This window comes from Mycteria americana, chromosome 3 (assembly GCF_035582795.1).
Source record: "Mycteria americana isolate JAX WOST 10 ecotype Jacksonville Zoo and Gardens chromosome 3, USCA_MyAme_1.0, whole genome shotgun sequence".
NCBI lineage: Eukaryota > Metazoa > Chordata > Aves > Ciconiiformes > Ciconiidae > Mycteria > Mycteria americana.
Genome location: NC_134367.1, coordinates 37,210,191 through 37,228,849, shown reverse-complemented (window position 1 = coordinate 37,228,849; position 18,659 = coordinate 37,210,191).

The window sequence follows — 18,659 nt, the reverse complement described above, 5'->3', positions numbered from 1 at the left end:
TTGACCTTTACGTACAACCTCATTCAAACATCTTTAAATAACTGCACTTTCAATATTACTAAATGAGAATTAAAAAAACCCTCTTAAAATAATGCTGTAAAGGCTGAGAAGTGTTCAATAGATACAAAATGCCAAGCATAAGGCTGCCTTTAGGTATGTATTATGATATAGACAATAAATACAAGATTACATTTTATTTACAGGGGACACCTTCCCACTTCAGCACAAGACATGATGTGTTTGCTTCATATACAGAATTTCAGTGTCACTGTTTGATAGTGTCTTCTCATCAGGTATTCCATACAGTATTCAAACCTTTCTCTGAAGGCAGAGTTATTATTTTCCTCATGAGCTTTTCTGTGGGCTTCACAGCGTGTTTTCACGCTTGTTTCAGCGTCTGTGGGCTTCACAAATTGTAGTCAGGCTTCTCAGCAATCTCTGGCATAAGCACAACAGAATCGTATAGAATCACAGAATTGTATAGGTTGGAAAAGACCTTTAAGATCATCGAGTCCAACTGTAAACCTACCACTACCAAGACCACCACTATACCATGTCCCTAAGCACCTCATCCAAAGGTCCTTTAAATACCTCCAGGGATGGCGACTCAACCACTTCCCTGGGCAGCCTGTTCCAATGCTTGACAACCCTTTCAGTGAAGAAAAATTTCCTAATATCCAGTCTAAACCTCCCCTGGCGCAACTTGAGGCCATCTCCTCTTGTCCTATCACTTGTTACCTGGGAGAAGAGACCAACACCCACCTCTCTACAACTTCCTTTCAGGTAGTCATAGAGAGCAATAAGGTCTCCCCTCAGCCTCCTTTTCTCCAGGATAAACAGTCCCAGTTCCCTCAGCCGCTCCCCATCAGACTTGTGCTCCAGACCCTTCACCAGCTTCGTTGCCCTTCTCTGGACACGCCCCAGCACCTCAATGTCTCTCTTGTAGTGGGGAGCCCAAAACTGAACACAGTAGTTGAGGTGCAGCCTCACCAGTGCCGAGTACAGGGGCACGATCACTTCCCTAGTCCTGCTGGCCATGCTATTTTTGATACAAGCCAGGATGCCATTGGCTTTCGTGGCCGCCTGGGCACACTGCTGGCTCATATTCAGGCGGCTGTCAACCAACACTCCCAGGTCCTTCTCTGCCAGGCAGCTTTCCAGCCACTCTTCCCCAAGCCTGTAGCGTTGCATGGGGTTGTTGTGACCCAAGTGTGGGCCTGGCACTTGGCCTTGTTAAACCTCATACAATTGACCTCGGCCCATCCATCCAGCCTGTCCAGGTCCCTCTGCAGAGCCTTCCTACCCTCAAGCAGATGAACACTCCCGCCCAATTTGGTGTCATCTGCAAACTTACTGAGGGTGCACTCGATCCCCTCGTCCAGATCATTGATAAAGATATTAAACCGAACTGGCCCCAACACAGAGCCCTGAGGAACACCGCTTGTGACCGGCCACCAACTGGAGTAAACTCCATTCACCACCACTCTTTGGGCTTGGCCATCCAGCCAGTTCTTTACCCAGCGAAGAGTACACCCATCCAAGCCATGAGCAGACAGTTTCTCCAGGAGAATGCTGTGGGAAACCACGTCAAAGGCTTTACTGAAGTCTAGATAGACAACATCCACAGACTTTCCCTCATCCACTAGGCGGGTCACCTTGTCGTAGAAGGAGATCAGGTTGGTCAAGCAGGACCTGCCTTTCCTGAACCCATGCTGGCTGGGCTTGATCCCTTGGTTATTCTCTACATGCCGTGTGATAGCACTCAGGATGATCTGCTCCATCAGCTTCCCCGGCACTGAGGTCAGGCTGAGAGGCCTGTAGTTCCCCGGGTCCTCCTTCCGGCCCTTCTTGTAGATGGGTGTCACATTAGCTAATCTCCAGTCAGCAGGGACCTCCCCAGTTAGCCAGGACTGCTGCTAAATGATGGAAAGGGGCTTGGTGAGCACATCTGCCAGTTCCTTCAACCTACCAGAAAGACCAGAAACAAGGCACAAAGACTTTTAAAAATAACAATATAACCTCTAGCTGTGGCTATTATTGCAATAAGTTGGGCTCATTGTAATGTCATTTTTCAGAGACCTCATTAAACAAAATCTCCTTTGTTCAAAGTAAGTCAGCTGGGTCCGGTGGGTTTCAGCTGCTTCAGGGAGTTCCCAGAACTTCTGCAAATGAGACCAAAAGTTTTAACTACAGACTTAAGAAAAGGAATAAGACAACCAGATAAAAGTTGTTAAAAAGACTTATGTTATTTACTCCTGATAATCTTGGGAACTGTGTTTACAGGCACGGACAGTAAATACTCCAGAACAGAACTACTTTAACCATGACACCATCTTCCCATTCTCTCTGTCTATTCACTGTATCTTCCATGCCCTGCAAGACATGGGACAGTGGTCCTGCATCTCAGCCTCTTGCCTCTCATTTCATACTCCCAAAGACCTGATTCACGCAGTGAAAGACTGCGAGCCAACATCCTACTCATTTAATCACTGTTTAGCATCTGTTCTCCTGATACCCATCACAGGCCTGCAGACATACACTCACAGATCAGCCTTTCACAGATCCCAGTATGATTCCTTCTGCATAAGACTCCTTGTTCCAACTTTCCTGGTGTCTGGCTTTTGTTTCCTCTGCCTTTGAGGATGTTTCTCTACCACTCTGCATGGCCATTATGGCACAGGCTGGGCAGCAGCTGCCTAGGAAGCCGCTCTGCAGAGAAGGTCCTGGGGGTCCTGGAGCTGTACGCAAGCCAGCAGTGTGCCCTTGCAGCAATGAAGGTCAACCACATACTGGGCTGCATTAGCAAGAGCGTAGCCAGCAGCTGAGGGAAAAGGTTGCTCCCATCTATTCAGCATTTGTGAAGCCACATCTGGAGTACTGTGTCCTGGCTTGGGCCCTCCAGAACAAGAGGGAGACTGGCAAACGGAGTGAGGCTAGTGAAGGGCTGCTAAAAGGATCAAGGACTGGAGCACATGGTATGTTAGGAGAGACTGAGGTAACTGGGTTTGTTTAGTCTGGAGAAGAGAAGGCTAAGGTGGAGGCAGATCTAATTGCTGTCTTCACTCAGGAAGAGCCTGTCTTGATTAGGAAGAGTGTCACCAGCAGGTCGAAGGAGGTCTTCCTTCCCTTCTGTGCTAGGCAGAAACCTGGAAAAGAAAATTTCAATCCAAGTATTTGTCATTAGTCAGAAGTAGCTGAAAACAGGTGATTCTAATCAAAGTGTCAGGTAAGGAGGAATTTTTGTCCCAAATTACACCAAGAAACCAAACTCAGTGTCTTTTTACAAGTGTTTTCCTCTCCCCCTCCATTCTCTGTGGTCTTTGCATGTTCGAAGTCAATAGTGCGAAGTCACTAGTCACAGGTGACTAAAACAGGGACTGAGACAACCTGTGGTGCTTACATGCGCTCCCCAGGCAATTGTTGCTGAGCAGTCCCAAAAGGCAGACTAGTGAATGGGATGGATCTTTGCCCTGACACAATCTATACCTATTAAGTTTATATAAATTGTGATCATGCTTTGTGTCAGCTTCCTGTCATGTCTAAAGCAGTAAAACAGAAAAGAGAAAGAAAAACCCCTGAATCTTCTCCAAACGATGAAGTGGCATGTGCAGTCACATTTCTGAAGCTAGTGATCCTGTCCTGGTTTCAGCTGAGATAGAGTTAATTTTCTTTATAGTGGCTGGTATGGGGCTATGTTTTGGATTTGTGCTGAAGACAGTGTTGATAATACAGAGATGTTTTAGTTGTTGCTGTACTAGTCAAGGACTTTTCAGCTTCCTGTGCTCTGCCAGGTGCAGAAGAAGCTGGGAGGGGACACAGCCAGGATAGTTGATCCAAACTGACCAAAGGGCTATTCCATACCATATGACGTCATGCTCAGTATATAAAACTGGGGAAGAAGAAGGAAGGGGGGGACATTTGGAGTGATGGCGTTTGTCTTCCCAAGTAACCGTTACGCGTGATGGAGCCCTGCTTTCCTGGAGATGGCTGAACACCTGCCTGCCCATGGGAAGTAGTGAAGGAATTCCTTGCTTTGCTTTGCTTGTGTGCGCGGCTTTTGCTTTCCCTATTAAACTGTCTTTATCTCAACCCTCGAGTTTTCTCACTTTTGCTCTTCCGATTCTCTCCCCCATCCCACCGAGGGGGAGTGAGCGAGCGGCTGCGTGGTGCTTAGCTGCCGGCTGGGGCTAAACCACGACAGATCCCTTAGCCCAAGTCACAAGCACTGGCAGTGAAAAGCTGCAGAATGCACAAAACCCTCCTGAATTTCAAACTTTCAATCTCAATGAGCCCTTAGACATCCTTTTATCTTCAGTGAGGGAATTTTTTTCAACAAATAATTATGGAAAAACTACTGTTCAGTCCTTGGGAACATGGAAAACGCTGAGTGTCCTACGTGCACTGGTATAGAAACCTCTAAATGGCATGTGCGGAAAGTTTGGATTGCTACCTGTGTTTTCTGCTCATGAACAAACAAAAACATTGCAGCCCATTTTTTTCTGCCAAGGTCTAATTCCTTCCATTGATGGACAAGGGAACTTAAGCCAGTGCTGTCAATGACAGAAGAACATGAATTTTGTGCCATCTCCTTCAAAATTTCTGCTCCATCCACCATCCTAAATGATCCTGTTGTATTCAGAAGTATTTTTCCTCTTAGAGCTTTGTGCTGTATAATTGTGTAGTAAATCTCGTGCAGGATATTTGTAGCTGTGCCTCAGGCAAAATTCCTGGAGAACTGAGATGACTTAACCTGGACTCCTGAATAGAGCTGTGTCTCATTGACAATACTGCAGTATTAGCACTTCATATGGATTAATGAGCTCCAGATTTATTTACACTCCTCAGAGTGTTGTTTTGGGTTGTTTATAGACAGCATCAGTAATGTTTGATCCACTCTTGCAAGACAGTTCTCACAATCCCATGGACTAGAAAACAATGGAGATTTTGCAAACCTGGATGCCACATAAATCAAATAAATATTGCAGTGAGCAGGGTCCATGGCTGTACACCTGATTTCTTTGTACAAGCAAAAACCTGATGCTTCAACACTTCTGAAATTTCTATCCAAGGAAGAGTATTTATGATGAGGAAAGGGTGAAGCCTCTGCAAAATTGATACCTCCTAAAAGTACAAGGTACAGTCCCACTAGGGACTGAAAAAAGGAACCTACAATGCAGACTTTAAGCCACTGGCAAGTATAATGTTATATATTCTCAGTGGTCTATTTTGTTTAGAGCTAGGATCCTAAATCTAGCATAGCCCAGTTTCCAAGCACCATTACACTCAAGCCGCAAGGAGGTGATCAAAAATATAACACTTGCATGGAAATAGTAAGTCTTTGCTTGACTCTTCTCAGATGAAAGTCAATATTCCTTGCACTATTTCTACCCTTGTGCATTGCTCCTGCCAGGATGGCTAGTACTGCAATGGCAATGCACAGCTATTGCTACTTTGGTTGTTAGGAATTTGCAAGGCAGGTGATGGGTCTCATAGTAAAACCTACAAAGAGAGCAAGAGTCAATGGATCGACCAGAAATATCTAAAGATAGACTATGTAAGGGGATATCTCTATTATTTTGTCTTTAGCCTACTATCCTGAATTAGAAATATTGCAAAAAGGCAGTAAGAACACATAGTTTTAAACTCAATCAACAAATTATTATAATTATAGTGCATAGTAATATGTCTCAAATAAAGGCTAACAAAAGATTTTCCATTAGTTCCAGCATACTAAAAGAGGAATTCCTCAAGGTGCTATCAGAGAAGAGGTTCATTTTATCATTCCAGCGGATAAGGACTTCTCATTTTAAAAATTCTTTCTTATACACTGGCAGTAAATATACACATGAAATTGTTACCATTACTACAGCCTTTAAAGCACACTTACTGGAAACTGACTACCTAACAAAGAGATGTCAAGTCTTTCATGAGGATTACCTCAATATAGAAAAATAGTGTTAGCAGAATAAAAACTTTAATATTTAAGCAGATTGTGCAGTGTTTGAACAACACAGTTAACAATCTTGTTATTAAACTTTTTTTCAGAAGAATGAAAAATTCACTGTGCATTGTTTCTGCTATTCAATTTCTCTTTGACAATATGGAATTTGGCTCATGCAGTAAAAACCAAACTCAAATTATGTAAAGTTTACCAACGGCAGGTGTAAATATAGGGTGCAAAAATATCAATGTAAAGTGAATTCCTGGACAAGGATTATGTTACAAAATTATAAAATAAAAAGTACAATTGAAAGATATGTTTCAGTTATCGACAGACACAGAGCAGTAACAATATGATACCCAATATCATTTCAGAGCTTTTTCATACTGTCAGATATCCTCTTTCTTCCCCACACATTATACTAACAGGAATACAAATAAGTTTAGACTTGGTCTTGAGATGCTATGGCATTTTTCAATTTCTTTTAAATTTAAGCTTAACTCTGAATTTCCTAGGTTTAGAATACTTGCTTTGGGGACAACGTTGTTGTGACTATGTAGTTATCTGCCCTAAATTAGACTAAAGGTGCACTTGACAATAATGTACTTTTAAATTATGCATAGTTTAGCTATGTAAAAATCAAGCTAATCAAGAAAAAACATCATTTCTTAGACGAACAGTAAACAATAAACCAAAAGAAACCACTACTGTGGGATTTTTCTTATTCTTTGAAGATGTGAAGTCTCAAACTTAATTTTGGTTGTCAATTTTCTCCCACTGGCTTTTTCCTACTTTTGCTTTTTTTCAACTTTGTGGACACAAGTTGTGGCTTCTGCCTGAAACAATGACCAGCATAAGACAGAAAGATCATATTGCTCAGGAAAACAGAGCTTACTACCTCTCAATATACACCAGATTCTCCTTGCCACCGGCATTTCCCAACATCTTCCTGGGTATATACCTCAAGCCCTCTTCTTCTATGCTTTTAATTTCCCTCTCTTTATAAACACATGTACAGATAGCCCGCATGTCCCAGTCTCAGGCCCTCTCCTATTCCCTGTGAACAGACCTTATAGAATAAATAGTTTTCAATTTTTTTCTAATAGATTTATACTAAAGCTTGTGACACTTATGTCCATACTAAGGAAAGCCAGAGTGAAAGGCTTATAGTTTGTCCTTTACACACCCTTAACTGAGAGAAAACGTGTGGCTCTCGAGAAAGGGAGCTGGGACCTGAGTAAGAAACTACTTTGGGAAACACCAGAGATGGAATCAGATCTATTTATGTCTGTAAGGACGTCCATGTCTCTGTCTCTACAACCACCATCATATCACCTGCTACAAAAGGATAAAGGATTAAATCAGGACTGGGTAATTTTACACACTGCAGATAAAACAGAAAAGTAGGTACAAGTAGGTGCACGTAACTAGAGTTTGGTTTTGTTGTTTTTTGTAGGGAGGGAGGAGTGTATTTGGCAGATACACCAAAAAAAAGGAGAAAAGGAAAAAAGGAAGAAGAGGAGGTGGATTTTTATCTGAACAAACCTTTTCTTTCATTTTAAATACATTTGCAATAAACAACAAGCAAATAAAGGTCCAGAAAGTTGTCTGTAGTCCTCTTTTCTTCCCCAGCATGCAGGCACAGTTCCTAGGGCTGAGGCAGGTACCCCGTTCAGAAGGCAGAGGCTGAACCTCTGCTCTGATTCAGACAGAGTGGACTGAAATCAGCGGGCACCTCCCAGCACTGTCCGTGAGGACATGGAATCCGTCTCTCTCATTTTCCTGCATCCACTCACTGCTTCATTTGGTAAAACGAGAGGATGCCAACTCCTCCTCCCAGTCCTTACCGTCCTGCAGGTAGCACTGCTCTCTCCATACCAAGCCGCATGCATTTCCAAGCATGGAAAGGATCTGAAAAGGACCACATAAAAGAAGACGACTGGTGGTTAATGCCCCCTGAGACCCTGGTTTGGGTGCGGGGGGTTGACACAAGATAGGAGACTCTGGACCTTCATATCCTTGGCCTTTTTCATAAGTGTGAATAATTAGACTTTTCATAAGGCAAAAGCTTTAAAAAGAAAACCAAAAGGCTCAAATAATTTTCATTTGTGATTTCAGCTTGAAGTGTTTTCTAAATTGAGGATAGATTTGAAACTGGTTTTAGCAGTTGCAAAATTAGGGCAGGAGCACAAAATATTCCCCGGTACGTATCATGTCATGTGGCACCACCTTCTCTTCAGCGTTGTGAGACAGGCATGGGTGCATTGCTGGGGTTTGTTGATGCCCACGATACGGAATGATGAGCTTTAGCATTCTTGAAATTGCTGCTTGCGGAGAGTCAACCCGGCAGCAGACAGATAGAGGCAGCAATGGCAGACCTGGCCTCGGGGGACCACTCCCAGGATGGGACAGCCAGGGACAACTGATTGCCCCCCAGCTGCTAGACCTGCAGTGAGGCATGTTGTTACCCTGTCATCAGCCCTAGCATGCAATTCTGGGATTTGTATCAAATAGCCTACACACAGGCTTTTCTACTTCACGTACCTATTTTCCCTGTATTACTCATATCATGCAGATGTGAAGGGCTTGCTCCGTACCTTCAAACTCACAGGCTGCCAGACAGAGCTGCTGGGGAGCACGGATGGGCTAAAATCCAGAAAACTATTCTAAAAGTGTGATAAATTCTTGTATGGGACCTGCAATGCTGAGTCTGCCCCCTCAAAAAGTGGTATCGGGGGAAAAAAAAAATGTCAGAGGCATGTTTTTGTGGGAGTAAAGAGTCTGGCCCAAACTCTTCAGAAGTAGGAAGAGGAAATCCACTCATACAATGAAGGGCTTTCATATTAAACAGCTGAGGGACCTATACATCTAAACAGATACTATGCATTTATTTTCATCCAGAAAATGGGAATTTGTTAATTGCTGCTCCTTGTTCAAAAAGAAAATATGTATTTACTCTCATTATAAAATGAGAATATGTTTTAAACTCAGTTTTCTGAGGTGGTCTAGATTTTTTAAGGAAACTTAAGATAGCTCTGCTGTTCTCCAAGAGTACCTGGAAGTGCATTAAAGCATTGCAAAAAGTATTTTTAAGAGAAAATAAAGTGGATGTTTAAATCGCATGAAATGGAACAACATTGTTCCTTATGAAATCATAGAAAGCAATTATCTGACACTGTCTAGCATGCAATAAAAATGCTTTTCAGCACACTTTCACTTACATTGGCACTGCTGAGATGTTTACATACACAGTAGTTTGTCTTCATAGGAGGCCTCAATTATCCAGTGCCTATTGGTTCATATATATATTGTTTTGCTTCCTGAAACACTGACAAAGATAACCACCTGGAAAGTTGAAAATAAATTTCAAATGCAAGATGATTTGTTTAAAGAGGTAGACATCTTTTAAATTTTGCCTCTAGTTGAGTAACTGCAATTTTGAATACAATTATTTTTCCCTGAGATCACACTTGCAGATATGAGCTACAAGAAGCCTCTTTTAAAAGTCTTGTTTTGAATATGGATGAGTGAGAATCATTTATACAACATGTATCTGAAGGTCATTTAATTTTTTTCAGAATTAACCCATAACTCCTGGGAAATGACACTGCATTCTAAATTAACGTCAAACACCCTACAGTACTACTGAGAGAAGATTCAGCTCTGGCCATAGAGGCTGTATGGTATTATTAGATTTCAGAAACAATTTTCTGTTATAGCACAGGAACATGGCAGGAAGAAATATTAGCAGAGTAGCTATAAGTATGTAAATGTATATGGGAATGACACCATTTAAAACTAAAACACTCCATCTGAATACTTTCTTACTAACCAGATTTTAATATTGCTAAACCAGTGAGTCTACTTGATTCGTTTAACTCATGGACTCTTGAAAGTATGAGTTGATTTTCCTTTATGTATCAACATTATATTTACATAAAAATCCCTAATGAGCCAGGCTGCAGCTTCTGCTCTTTGAGTTCTGTTTGGATAGCTAAACATGCGTACCAGTTATGCTCTGCAGTGTTTTTTTTCTGGCTGAGAAAACTTAGAGAAAACTACATTAATCTCTGTTTCAAAATTAACCACAACAAAAGCAAACAGCTCTAAAAAGCCTGCAGAGATGCATCCATCTGCTTGGGGTAAGAATAATCATGGAAAATACTGAACCAAAGCTATTTTGCAGAATCACTGTAACATGTAACAGAACAAAGATGTAAATGAAGTAGCTCATCGAACCCAGATGTTTTCTGCTTCCTCTCACTATATATATTCATTGCAGCTTAATATTTTTCCTGAGGTATTCTTCATTTCAAATTGTTAACAACTTGAATTGTTTTGCAAAGGCAGATGCTGAATGATATATTCTGAATTATTAGGAATCGCAAGGGCAGGTAAGATTGGATATGAGCTTTCATTTCACTTCATAATAATGCTGGGTGGTAGCAGTGCGGACACGGGTCACTGAAGAGCTTCGTTGAGTATTTTAGAGGACTGTAACAGAAACATTAAGATTGGCATGAACAGAGGCTGTATGGGGAGATCTGGATGTGGGAGCACCAGAAGGAACAGGAGAAGGGCCATAAGCGTGACACACGTTGATGGTACCCAGAGCAGCAGGTCATGGACATTCCGGCACAGCTATGTGCAGTTTCTCAGGGCAACTAGAGATCCAGGGACAGCCTACGCCCAAGATTCAAACCAGTAAGGGTTCCCATCTGGGTGGGAAGATAAAGAACAGGCTGGAGCCCTTGGCTGCCCAGGGAAGGTAAGAAAGGACAGTGAGGAAATCCTATGGACTCATGGAAGTGGGATGGGACAGAGAGGCAAAAAATCATTGGCAGCTCCTAAAGGGCACAAAGGACACTTCCAAGCTCAACCACCTTCCCCAGCCCAAGCAGGGCCCAGTCAGCATGGCGAGGACTTGGAGCTGGTATCTTGTTCTCCCCATCACCCCCAGGAGGCACCTGGAGACACGTCCTGGTGCTTATGAGAAGCAGGGCAGGAAAATGTGAGTGAAGCCAGATTTGTTTTAAAATAAAATGACATTTTCCTCCTATAAGGGTTCACATGGATCTTGTAGCAACAGTGTAGCAGCATTATTTCCTACAGCATAGCCAAGGTGATATTCCAGGTCCCCAGAGCAGCAAGATAAGCTCTCTCACAGAAACAACAGCAACAGCAACAACTGTCATTGAAGCTGCTCATGTTTACATGGGGAAGATATGGGTAAAACACCAAGTGGCTACCTGAGGATTTCTCTCCCTGAGGACAACACACAGCTTTTAAAATGTTGCACTCTCCTACTGTCATGATTTTCAGGTCATGAATTCAGGGTCATTTTTCCTTTTAAGGCTTAATTTTCTCCATGGTTAAATATCACATGCTGGAAGATCTGGTTTTACCAGGATATTCTTGGGTTTTCTTTCGTTTCTTCTTGGTTGACCCTTTGAACTTTATTCTTTACATGTTCCTCACTTATTTTCCAACACTAGGAAAAAAAAGCACATAATCAGTGTCCAGCTATGCACAGCCCAGTTAATGTTGTTACGGACTTCGCTGGAAGAAGAGCTGATGAAGAGTGCTCTTCTCCGTAACTTCCAGGAGTTAACGTCCCTAGAGCAATGCTGCATTGCAGAAGAGCTGAAGATCTGCCTGCAGCCTTGCCATACTTTGCCTTGCTCTTGCTTCACATTCAACAACCTGTGTAAGCTGATTAACTTAATTTTGGATGCTAAAGAAATACCTACCTCTGTTTAGTGCATTTATCTGTCAGGTATTCAGGCTGCTTCATCAAGAAGGACTTTATTCTACTATTTGCCTATGAAGTGCCACACAAAAGTTTACCTCACTAAGTAAAAATACCCTTTACTTGGGGCTGGTTTGAGACTTAAGCCAAGCAGGGAGGTACCTAGTGCAGCAGCAGCAAAAGAGCCCCAAGAAAGATTTTTTTGCCAGGCAGCCTTGGACCTACCACACTGCCCTAAGGCTGCTGTGCTTAAAAACGATTTATCTTCCCACGCTGCCGGTGTTGCCTGTAGCAGCAGCAGCAAGCAGTGGTGCAGTTGGTGACTTCGGAGTGTGAGGTGACACCTCCTCGTTGCAGCCTTTCCCCTGCCACCCTCCACGGCACCTCCTCCCCTCCCATCACCCCCCACCTGTCTGCTGGGGCAGCATGGACACTTATACAGCACCCCTACAAGGCAATTGAAGTGCAAACTGGCTGTTAATGGGCTTGACTGCACTGTGTGAAGGCCCCATTTCTTTTCAATCAAAGCATTTTGTTCCTTCAGGAGTTTGCATTTAACATGATAGGGAGCTCAGGTACTCTGCAGCTAATAAATGTATACTACTACGCACTGTTGTGCTGAAGAAATATACTTTGGTTGTTTTACATTTCAAGGCACACAGCTTGCTTAAATTCACCAGCACTTATTTTCCCAAGCCTGTTCTATATTCATTACATACTTACATGTCCCCTGCTTCTCTGCATTATAGGGATGCTTGCCATAAAATATATTTCCTTGGATTCCAGTATCTTCAAAACACCTCAGGTATTTTCACAGAATCCATTTTATTTTCTTCCTAGTGAAGTTTATTAAAATATCCACTGCTACAGGCTGTAGTACGTGGAATGAAGCCGTAACTCATACTTAACTACCTTTTTCCAGTCATGCTACTGATAGCCGAATAAATTTAAACTCTCTTTTTGACTGCTGATTTTTGGATGTGGTGTTTCCCTTACTAACCGGGGTCATTTCTTTAATGGCCATCAGTGTTCTTACAGGACAGGCGATTAAGGATCACTTCTAGCCTCTCACAATCATATAATTATTAATGCCTGTTAGGAATCAGCAACTGTGCTTCTTAAACACACAGTACTTTTCTATTAAATTCTCCAACACTTTATCTTAATTACTGCCATTTTGTCTGTTCTCTTTTCCCATTACTTACCAATGCAGCAAAGCAAAACCTAAGGTACTCGGCAACTACCATAAGGACTTCCATCCAGGGTTAATTAATCCATAACTCTGGGCACCACCTCTGAGCTACACTTCTTGCCTCTTCTGCAGTGAAAGAGCTGTGAACCGAACACCGCACACGTGCCTCGCAGGGATATAGTCAGTTGGTTTTCTGTTTCCCGAAGCCCTTGATTAACCAGTCCGGGTTTTCTGACCTCTCCCCTCCACCTCCTGCACCGCACCCACGCACTACATGGCTGTCACTCTATTTCCACCTGCCTCCTCGGTGCTGAATACCTCTGTGTCAGCTTCACACTCTGCATTTCACCCCTTGGCCATGCTTCAGAGGGCAGTCTGTTCAGTCCGTAACAGAGAAGGATGAGAGACAACTTGATTACCATCACAGAAACCAAATAATATTATAGTAAAGATGCTAATGTCCGAAGAGAAGAGAAGAGCATAGAAAAAAAACAATACCCAAACAAGAAATTTCAACCGAAATCTCTGTATGTTTTTAAACAGAAAGGGTAACTTACAAAACAAGTGATTTCTCCGTCTCTAGATGGCTCCACATCAGGAGTGGATGTCTTCTGAAAGCCTGCTTTAAATCAGACTATAAGTATGTGGCTCAGCATGAGGCAGTGTGTGAAATGCTCTGACTTCTGCAGTGAGGAAGCTAAACCAGGCTAATGGCCGCTTCTTTCTTTAAAATCTTGAACCTACATAAATTATCTACACTCCTAGCCTTCTTTTCAGAATCACTGATTACATTTCTGGTTATCATGAGTCCTCCACCCTGCACATCTCTTGGCCAAGCAAATGAATTTTGTTTAAAAGAAACAGGTAGCGACAACCACAAAGAAACAAAATTGCCAGTTTCTTACCTGATTGCTGATTGTGAGGACCTGGCAAGAGGAAACCGAAGAACCTGCATAATTGGAAAGGCTGAGCAATGTTTTTCCCTTGCTATATTTGAAAATGTTTATCAGAATTATTTTGAAGAGAGCATTAAAATAAGTAAGAAACAGAAGGGAAATGAAGGACATAGTTTAAGCACCTCAAATAACTGTGCTTTTGCTTTGTTTCTGTTTTCTGTTATTTGTATTGACTACAATTTTCGTTAATGTGAGATAGCAGTAGCTAGGACACTTCTTGAAGACTGTTCAGGGGATCTTTTAATTTCTGTTTACAAGGACAGAAAATTGAAGCAAATGAAATATGATTTGTATGAGAGACAGTCTGGATGGAAATAAACACATATTGTATTCCCAGTACCTATGTGACTCGGTTACATTATAAGATACAGAGAAAAGAGATCCATAATGCAAGGAAATAAGAAACAGAAGGCAAAAGGAAAAAAAGGAAAAGAAATAACCTCAAAATCTGATATTGTTCCATGCCTATCATCAGTTTATTTAGCTTTGCAAATTACAATTCTGACCTGATTGTTAACTTTCCCAAACAATTTGAAATGTGTGTCATCTTTTTTCTGTAGTTGTATGAACTGCCAATGAATCAAGAAATTATGTCAAGGCAAATCACTGCATTTGTATTAGGTAGTTTATTTCACTTGCTTTAGTCCAAATAACTTTGGAGTATACTGACATCCAATATTCAAACATGCAACATAAATTTAATTTACAGTCTCTTGCATTTCTAATGCATGGGAAGTTTTAAACAGAGTGCAATGGTTTTAAATATTTATAAAAACTCATAGGATTGTAAAGTTATTGAATATTATAATTTGCTTCATACATAAACATGACAGTAAAAAGATAGGGAAAAAAGTAAAAGAGTTCTACCTCATGGCTTTATTAGTAAAGGTTGTCTGAAAGCAGTTGTAATATTAAACAAAAAGTTTATCAGAAAGGCACCTGGAAGTTCTCAGAAGGGGGACAATAAAGGCAGGCAATAAACGATCTACGAACGCAAGCTGCCTGCAGGCACTCCACAGCTCAGACTCACAGCCCACAGCTGGGTGGCTGAGGGTCTCCTGACGAGGAGGAGTGAGCTCTGGGCATCCACTCTTCAGAGAGCAATGATATGGGACATGAAGCCGCACCTCAAGGGCTGCTCATTGCCAAAAGCAGGGCAACTAAAGCGGCCATGTTTTGTTTGTGCCCTACAAACCAAACCCTTCCTAACTGTCTGCCTGGAACTGTGCTAGAGATTTCCCCACACAGAGGGAGTCAGGATGGTGGGTGGATGACCATGGCTACCCTCCTTGGCTCTGACTAACTTCTCTTTGAGCTTTGCCAAGTGGCATTAAAAAGGTCAGCCTTCAGCCTGGTCTAATATATATTGGATAGTTTTATATCAGCTGTGCTATTGCAGTTTCTAGTCGTAATCACAGCCCTGGAGTGAGCGTGATGCCTTATTTTCTTCTTCCTACTGGAGTTATTTATATCTAAAGTATGTTTGTGTGTATATTTATATACAAGAATATGCATGTGTATGTAGTTAACGACTTCTGGATAGCTTTGCCATGAAACCACCTTTAAGCATCTTGTCCCAAACTGCCTGGTGAAGACCTGCTTCTGCTGAGGTGGGCTCTTCGGAAAACGGTGGTGGCTTTTGATCTCAGCAGACTGCTGGGATGCTCTGCATCAGTATTCAAAGTAGGCAAAAAAAGTAAATTTTAACAATAGGAAACTGCAGTGAACCACAGGGGTGGAGAGATTGTGCTTTCTCTCCCCCTGAGAGGCAAGGTTAGAACAGGCACAGGTGGAAATGAGCACTGTCCTCAGGAGCCAGTACTGCTGTGATCTCAGGAGCAGACCTGTTAACTGAGGTCCCAGGGAAATATTAAAGCCAAAGGATACCATGTTTTTTTCTCCCTTCATGCTAGAATCTGCAAACAGCAAGGTTTTGTACCCTAAACAGTACACTCTTAGGGAAAATAAGCTATTTTTATTTGGAGTTGAACATACCTCCAGAATCAGAGCCTAGTCAAATCACACAGGCTGATTACTTTTTTTTTTTCTTGGTAGTACAGGCACTGAGACAATCGCAAGCTTTTAAGTACACTCACTATATCACTAATTTGAGTAGTAATACCATTTTTTCCAGTTGTAGGGTGACCTTGTCAGGGAAATGTTGGAGAAGCAGGCTACCTGACATTATCCTCATCTTTTTAGTGGAAAGCAATTCTCTCTTCCTTTAAATGTTTTGGAAGAACCAAATGGCAATTACCCTGAGTCCCTTCTTTGAGAGATGAGAGGCGGATTGAGGCACTAAGGGTGAAACAACATCTTCATGCAGCATAATAGGAATGGGAAGAGGAATAGGGTATGTTTGGGTCCTTTTTCAGCATCTAAAACATAGGCTGAACTCTGACTAGATGCCAGTATAGACCAGTGAGATACTCATGCATCCCACTAACGTCTGATAATTGGACTGGTTCCTATGCTCAGTCTAATGCTTTGTGATTTCAGGAGCTAGTGAAAAACAACAAAAATAAAAAAAATTGAGAGTTCACACTTTTACCCTAACTTAGCAGTAATAACACAAGAGTGACTGCACTGAGTCAGATCAACGGTGCACCTAGTCCAGTACCCAACAGGAAATGTCACTTTAGCTATATAAGACCAGATCAGGAGTGCAATTATAACCTCTTTATGTACCAGGGTACCGAAATGAAATTTAGCAAAAAGAGTGTCTAAAGATGATTCAAACTTCTGTTCCGCATCTCACCTTAAAGTACAACGTTGCCAATGTGCCAGTGCAGTGAGGGCACAGTCAAAAAACTCAAGTGCAAACATGACTTAGGAAATGGACTGAAACATACATAAGAAATAGGCTTTTAACTAGGGATAAAAAGCAAATCAGGGCTCCCCCCCAAAAAGAAGAAACAAACCAAACCAAACCAAAAATTCCCCAAACTGAAAAGGTCATTTATATAATAAATCTAGAGGATAATTGGGATTTAAGACCAGCATTCCCATCAATATTATACTGCTAGGACACGAGTTCCCTAGACTTCTTGCCAAAATGAACAGCAAGAGAAGAATAAAAGTGTTAAGAGCCCGTTTTCTCCTCCATGAGACAATTATCAATTGTTTTATTCAGCTTTTAAATTACCTAATACAGTTAAACATGATGTAAGAGTATACAAGATATTGCATTACCCAGGAATGTGTCTCAGGATGAGGAGGAAGAAAGGGAGGAGGCACTTGGAACTACATTTTTCCTCTAGCCGACCTTGTTGTAGTTCAATTACAACTGGGAATCCCATGTTTTATAACGTTACTTGCGGGCTAAGAAGAAAAAATAGTAAAAGGCAAGGTCATGTTTACCACTATTCCATTTGCGAGCTGCAGCATCGGTTACACGCTGCCTGACTGGGCCCAGGGCAACAGAAAAATAATTAACCATTTTGTTCAAAACCAGGGCATGGCTGATGCAGGCCGGGGCCAGGTTAAAGAAGAAACACTCAAAATCATTCCAGGGAAGCTCTAGATCCCAGAGTTTCCATCTCATCCAGGAATTTGGTAAGCCTTTGCTAACTTTAAATACAATGCCTAGAAAAATAAAGGCAAGTCTATATTTTATTTTGTCCTGGCAGTTGTATGGCAACTGACCCAGTAGTTCCATAAAAAGTCAGCTAAATAAACCCAAATGCTGCTGCCAGTCTAACATGCTTAGAGATTTTAATTGCAAGTGAAAAAACACAGTACAAACCATTACATGAGCAGTGGAGTTTGGCTGACAGAAATAAAAGGAAACATATCACCTGGCATAACATTTAAAGGAGGACATAGATAACAAAGTGTCTTCCTTCATATCCTTTACCACCACATCATTGATCTCTTCCAAAAAATACAGAACACTATGAAACTTTTACATCATCATCACTGTGGCTTCTTGCTCAGTGGTAATCCAACATGAAGTTTGTGAAGAGAAGCCAGTATATGACCTGAAGCAGTCCTGTGCTTTGCCATTTTTATCAGTCTTCCCAAACAGACCTTTTAAACTTCAGCAATGAGAAGTATCACTCAGATACTCAGTTTATCGCTCAACAAATATAAATGATACAGATGAACACAATGCAGTACTCAGAAAGTCTACATCTTAAAGTGGAATCAATATAGTCCTCCACAATATAAAATTCTTCTGGAATGATCCAAAATAAAGAGAAAAATTGGCTATATCTGGAAAGCAGGGACAGAGACTGTACCACCCCACATTCTACCTAGGCAGGAAAATAATAGATTATACTCCTCAAGGCAAGATTTAAAAGATATGCAAGAAGTTCAGAGATACTTCCACAGACTCATCTTGTTTTGATACAATACTCTCACATTTAGTTAAAAACTACATAATGTTTAGTTGAAAAATACATTATAAAGAAGAAATAAGAAATGTAATAGAACACCACTGCCTTATGGTAAGAGCTATCACATATGAGAGAAAGACACTTCACAGACTAGAAAATCAAGAACTTAAAACCACGAGCAAGCCTCCAGTTAAATAATTTTGTTTGCATTTATAATAATTTCTCCTTCATTTGCTCCATCTGTCTATGGGACAGGATTTTTGGCTTGTCCATATGGAGTATAACAACACTGAGATACTTGTTAAAAAAATAATTGGGAGAAATCAAGTTTGGGTTAATAAAATAAAAACTTTGAATTTATAAAGTTCACTTCTGATTAAATGCAAACTATCTACCACATTGTTTGGTCTCTGAAGTCACTGCAAGGCCTATTTCTGCGCACCGCTATGGCAGTCCAGACCAATTTAAATAAATGCAGCAA